A 6,293-nucleotide genomic window follows, 5' to 3' on the forward strand; every position below is an offset into this window, starting at 1 on the left:
ACACACACACACACACACACACAGAGACACACACAGGGACTGGACATGACACTCGTGACCCAAATGTAGTTCCTATTCTTTAAAGGTAAAGTGAGAGAGAGGCTGTGGCACCCATGAGAAGGTGCAGCATGCGGCTCTAAGGCCTCCTTTGTGTTCGCTGTGTGTCATCTGTTTCCCGTTTATGTACACAGGGCAGCTCCAGCATGCAGAGCCACTTCTCCTCGCCATTATGTGTATTATGTGTACGGGCTTGCTGCTCCTTTGAACCTGTCGAGGCTGTCACAATGCGCTGAGTTCGGCTTTACAGTCTGTGTGTTGGCGATGATGAGTGGGGTGAGTAAGCGACGCGGCTGGCCCTTTTTTGTTCAGTGCGTTGCAAAGGTGTGTGTTTGTCTGTGTGTGAGAGAGTCGCGGGCTTTGTGTGGGAGTCAGTGGGGTGTGTTTTGGTGGGGGGGGGGATGACCCGGGTAAGGGAAGGTCTTGTGTGTGTTTTCCTGCACTGTATGGCAGGCTTGCCACTTTTGGTGCTAATTTTGCGCAGACGCAATTTGAAAATGTAAGGTGATTTCATTCAATTTCAACTATTTTCAGCGTATTGGTATTCACACAGAAGTCTATTCTGTGAATTGGATCTATAGGTGGGGATATCGTGATGCGTAAAAGAGCAGATAACCTATTCCCTGTCCTCTGCAATCTCCCAAGCACTCTGAGCTACTTTCCCTTTCCTCCCTCGCAGCATCTCATGTGATTGCTTTACGTTTAAATCGGTATTTGCGAGGCCTTAATGTCTTCTGCATACTGATAGGGGTGAACCGCGCGGCCACGCTTCATGAATAATGCATGGCTAAGAGTCACCGCGAGGTCAGCAGACAGACTCGAGCCGCGCAGGCGCGCAAGGCAGTAATGCAAATGGCGTACTGCACCACACTACCCCCCATCCCCATGCGTGTGTGTGTGTTTGTGTGTTTGTTTCTACAGCATAGGGGAGAGGAATTAACAACTGGCTGCTTTTATTTGCCTGTCAGTGTTCTCCATTTCCGGGTAATAAGGAAAGGATGTTTACCTCAGACAAACCAAAAACTTCCCCAATTTAAATCCGATTGGCCGAATAGCGGTAACCTGACAGTTCAACCAAGCACCAAAAAGCAGGGTGTTATGCAAACGACAGTAATTCTAATATAACACACCATAATGCCATTTGTGGAGAAAAAAAGTGTCCACATCTATTCATGTCTGCATGAATTAAATTGCACCGACACTGTTGATTGCTGGAAATTAAGCTTTTTCTTATGTTTTTTTTTTTTTAACGTGTCAATGAAATCCTCTATCAAGGCCACTTTGTGAAACTGGGAATACAGCTGCAATAGTTTTTATTTGCATTATATATGGGTTATGACAGGCCGATAACATTTCAAATAGTTACATTTAGGCCTATTAGTAGTTACATTTAGGCCTATTGGTCATTTAGGCCTATTAGTCTACCTATGTTTAATTGTAATTTATGCCACGTTTAATTGTAAGTTATGCCACGTTCATTAATAAATACATAAATAAATAAATAAATATAAAGTATTTTATTAATTATACAACATGTGCATGTACAGTCAGTGTTATTGCCAGTTTAAAAACAGCTATTTATAGCATATCAAGGCGAGTAGGTTGGGCAAATAAACTAGGGTACTACAACTACTACTAATACTACTACACTACTTTACTACTACTACTACTACAACTAATAATAATAATAATAATAATAATAATAATAATAATATTAATAATCAAGGCCTGTAGGTTGGGCAAATATACTAGGCTAATACTAGACCTACTACTAGGCCTACTATTACTAGGCTACTACTACTAGGCTACTACTAGCCTACTAATAACAATAATTATAATAATAGGCCTATTAACGATAACAACAACAACAATAGGCTAATAATAATCATCATCATCATCATGATAAAAATAATACTAGGCTAATATAGGCTAGTATTAGTCTATTATTCGTTGTAATATCTATTATAATGAAAATATGCTTGGGTGTCGTTGCCGCTGTGATATCAGTAGGCTAGTAGGCTAGGCTATGTCATAGCTCCGTGTAGCCTTGAGAGCAAATGATGTAGCCAAATTAAAATTAAGCTAGTTTCTGTCCTGAAAGTCACCACTTCCTGGGGGCCTTTTCCTTCACAAACAAGAAGGAATGAAAAGTAGCCGTGCTCCAGTGGTTTCAATGTGTGCCTGAAGATTGTATTTTCCCATAGAATGCAGCTCTCTCGCGCCGCCACCAGAGCCCGCTTCAGACCAGGACAGCGAGGAGCACGAGCCCCACTCTGTACATGCCTCCCTCTCAGCACGCGCCCCCGTCCGTTTGAATAGGCCTACCACCCGACGAAAACCTGCAACAACCCCGCGTCTCTCCCTCGCTGTTTAGCTAAATACACAACTGTCAGAACTCTCGTCGTCTTTTGCAGTTGATAAATGGTGAGTGCACCTAAGGTAAAGAGAGAAATATACCAAAATACCCACTTAAGGAGGCGCTGTCATTTAATTTGCTGCCTCCTTTATGGCTGCCTATGTATTTTTTTCTCTGCTGTTGTTAGCCGGAGAGAGGACAACAAACACTAAGCTAAGTAGCAACATGCTACGTCCGAAGCACAAAACAGGCTAATTTTCAAGCTAGCAAGTAAATGAAGACGTAGTAGAGGCAACTGTAGCTGTTTTTTCTCTTTCCTATGCCATTCTGTCTTCCTGCCCGAAGCAAGAGAACCGCCTGGCTGGGATGTCCAAGCTAATAGTCAGCCTACAGCAGAAAGTTCACGGAGTTGAAGGGTCAAAAGTTCACCGTCGTGCTTGAGTTCCGCCCTCGCTTATCCTCACTCACTCGACTCCAGACCAATTGCTGTATGTCAAAGGCAAAAAGAGTGGGAGGGAGGGAAGGAGTAAGAGGAGCAGAGGTAGGGAGAGGGTACAGATGAGAGAAGTGATAGCAGGAGGCAAAGGAGAGGTGAAGGTCTGACCTCCCCTTCCCTTCCCCGGTAACAAAAGCAAAGCTCCTCCTGCCGCCGCAGTGTTACAGAGAGCAAGATGAAGGGAGAAGAAAGACAGGAAAAATGGAGGGGTTGAAGGTTGTGGTGGGAGGGCGGAAGGTATTTGGTGACATGGAGGTGGTGTTGTCTGGGGGGGTGCAGGTGTTTGGCTACATATTTTGTTCACACCAGCTAACATTTGTATTTCATATGAGTCACTTTCTTTTGCCATGGGCAAAGTTCTTATGGAAAGGGGGAACCAAAATGAAACGTATGCTATTACCTTTATTATTAAATCAACCTTCAAAACCCCCTGAAACTAGACCTGGTCCCCCCCCCAAAAAAAAAATAGGTACACAAGAAGGCCCAGATACAAAAAAAACACTTTTATTAGCAACAACAATCCAAAAACAGTTATTGCCTCTGTAATAAATTGATTTTTTTTACAGAGACGGTCTATAGCTTAATGTTGATGAAAAATGCATTGTATCAATATTTATCAATAATAGCCTATAGCCTACAAGTTATAGGAAACAATAGGGCCACGCTAGTGGTTGTGTGTGTGTGTGTGTGTGTGTGTGTGTGTGTGTGTGTGTGTGCGCGCTGCACAGCCAGATATTAGTGTAAATGTGAAGTGGTGTGTTATGCTTGGAGCTAACAGCTATTTATAAATCCCCAAACCATTTTGGAGAGGGAGTTTAGCAAAGCAGAGCTCTTCCTGTCCTCAGCATTATCAGCACCATCCTGTCAAAATAAACTCTTATCTCATGCACCATCCACAAAATATTACTCTCCTTATCTGATTTTTCCACTGCAAGATTAATGTCTGGCCCTGTTTACTTTTCTAGCTGAGAAGAATGAGTCTCAAACCATTTTTCTCCTGCTTTCTATCTTTCTCATTTTTATTTCTGTCAGCCTAAAGTTAAGTAACAGTAGCCTATAAATTGCTGTTGAGACATTATTGCAATTCGATTTGTTTTGTTGGGATTGCTATTGAATGTTTTGCAGAAAATTAACTTGTATATCAAGGGATGTATCCACACCAACTTTACCAAATGTGGAGAAAACAACCATACAATAAGTAAGGCTAATACTACCCCATGTTTGTTTTATTATCGCCGAATAACCGAACTTGTTGTAGCTGATCCAGTTTGATCTGAAAAACAGTTTTGACCTCAATCATTGAAACACACAATCTGAACTCGTTTAATCTCAGCTCCTGTTGAATAGCAACCTTCTGGACACATATTGTTGGAGCTATGCTTCATGGTTAAAATAGGGGGACAGGCAGAGAGGAGGGGAAATGACTCGCACATAAATGAGCAAAATGATAATTCAGTAAATAAATAATCCGTTTATTGACGTAAACGCGCTGGCATGGGCTGGTACGGCTCTGCTCCCCCCTCCACACACACACACACACACACACACACACACACTAAAAAGGTAGACTAATGGGTGAATAACTTAGTTACAGATTCCGTCCTTCTCCAAAGGTTCATCCTGAGTTCACCAGATTAACTCGATTTAAAATGTAGCGTTCCCTTTCTTTGTCTTTAAATAACACCTATAGGCTATTATTCACGAAAACGCATAATGTAAAACGAAATGGAACATAAGCAACAATAATGCACATCTGTTTTCTGTAACCGACACGGTGATAAAATGTGGAAATATAGGGAAAGTAATAGTAGTGAAATGAGCAGGGATAAGTGTGGACATATGGCTGCAGTTAACTCGATAAAACTCCATCGGCGGGTTGCAGAGAGTCGAATAACGTCAATATAAATCCACCTGATACCTCCGTGTCTGATCTCCGCGCGGCTCAAAGCACTAAAGACGGTTTACACGAACTAAGCTGCAATACAACACATTTGTTTCTACGAAATATTCATGTTTAAGACTCTGAAGTGATGGTGCGGTTATTCACATGTCAGCCTGCACGGTGGTGTCATTTATATTTATGCAACAAAGGGAAAGGGAGAAATGATCCTGGAAGAAAAGAAAATCTGTGTGAGAGAGAGAAAGAAAAAGACCCCCCTCCTTCTTTCACATCTACTGACCATTTTTCTTCAAAGTAATGACTCCAACTCAATGTGGTATGACGGGAAGAGAGGGAGAGAGGGACGGGTAACGAACAGAATGACAGAAAGAGGGGATGAAGGAGAGAAGGGAGTGCGCGAGAGGTGGAAATGGCTGAAAGAAAGGGTGTGGAAAAGGGAGGGGGGCGAGGAAGGAGGAGGGAGAGAGAGAGAGGCTTGGTTGTTCTCGGGGTGAACGGGAGGTCAGCGCGTCTCACCAATATTAAAATGTGTACCGGGGACGCGGAGTGACACGCCTCGCCCGTTAAACAAAGAGTGTGCCAAACTGGCAGATTAATTTGAAAACTTGAGTCCATGCACACACACACAACACTTAGTGCCTTAAAGAGCCCACAGTCTCCACAGCAGCCCTGCTCGGTCTCCTTCAGCCCCAAACTGCTCGCTGTAACACCGGGAAACACTTGGAACGGCCACCGGTGACGGGGGTTTCCTTTATCATATAACGCCTGTTTTGTCGTGGTTTACGCACGGAGCGCACCGTGCTGATCTCGCAACGTTACGGTGACGTGTTGCCGTGTTTTGTTTTTTTGCTGGATGATCAACGTTAAAGTGGTTCTAACTATAAACTATTATTGCGGTTGGTTAAACGCGGAGTGAGAGCAATGCGGTTTGGATACAGGCATGTTTACACATTACCGGAGTGTGTCCGTCTCTGCGCGTGTGCGTGCACGTGAGCTGGGGTGTCCGCGGGAATGACAGCGATATTTCTTTTTTTTAAGATACCAAGAAGAATTCCGAAGAGGTCAAAAAAACCTGTGGCGTCGGCAGAAGAGAGAGAAGGACAACTGAGCTGTTAATGTCTCTCTGGATGGAGAAAAAGAGAATGGAACACTGCGGCCGACGTGTTGGAGACGTAGAGAAGCAGAAGAAGGAAAATAAAAGCAAAATTTCATAACCATAACAAGATGAAAAAATGGTTGAAGCTGATGTGACGATGACACCAGAAAGGAGAGGAGGATCCGCGAGCTACAGAGGAGTGAGTACACAAAAAATAGAAATCGACTTGTATAAGAGGAAGCTGGCTCATTTGCATGTCGCTGTGTGTGTACGTACGCTTGCTAGCTCGTACCGTGTGTGTGTATGTGGGTGTGTGTGTGTGTGTGTGGCAGGTGTTTTGCCCATGCTGGGAGGAAGGGGAAGACCACGTGTTGCAGGAGCTGTCGCA

The 6,293-nt window shown here is 43.6% G+C and overlaps 1 protein-coding gene across 3 annotated transcripts in view; it reads left to right on the forward strand.

Annotated features, from left to right (window-relative positions):
- hoxb3a (homeobox B3a) overlaps nucleotides 1–6,293 on the forward strand; it is an 86,558-nt gene that overhangs the window by 26,557 nt on the left and 53,708 nt on the right. The window contains exons 1-2 of one of the 3 annotated variants that reach the window (XM_034894472.1): nucleotides 2,270–2,481; nucleotides 5,848–6,104. The exons of the other annotated variants lie outside the window; for them this stretch is intronic. The gene's annotated coding sequence lies outside the window, so the exon portion shown is untranslated. Of the gene's footprint in view, nucleotides 1–2,269; nucleotides 2,482–5,847; nucleotides 6,105–6,293 lie in introns of those variants that run through there. 3 annotated transcript variants of the gene reach the window in all.

Source organism: Etheostoma cragini, chromosome 15 (genome assembly GCF_013103735.1).
Source record: "Etheostoma cragini isolate CJK2018 chromosome 15, CSU_Ecrag_1.0, whole genome shotgun sequence".
NCBI classification, from domain to species: Eukaryota; Metazoa; Chordata; class Actinopteri; order Perciformes; family Percidae; genus Etheostoma; species Etheostoma cragini.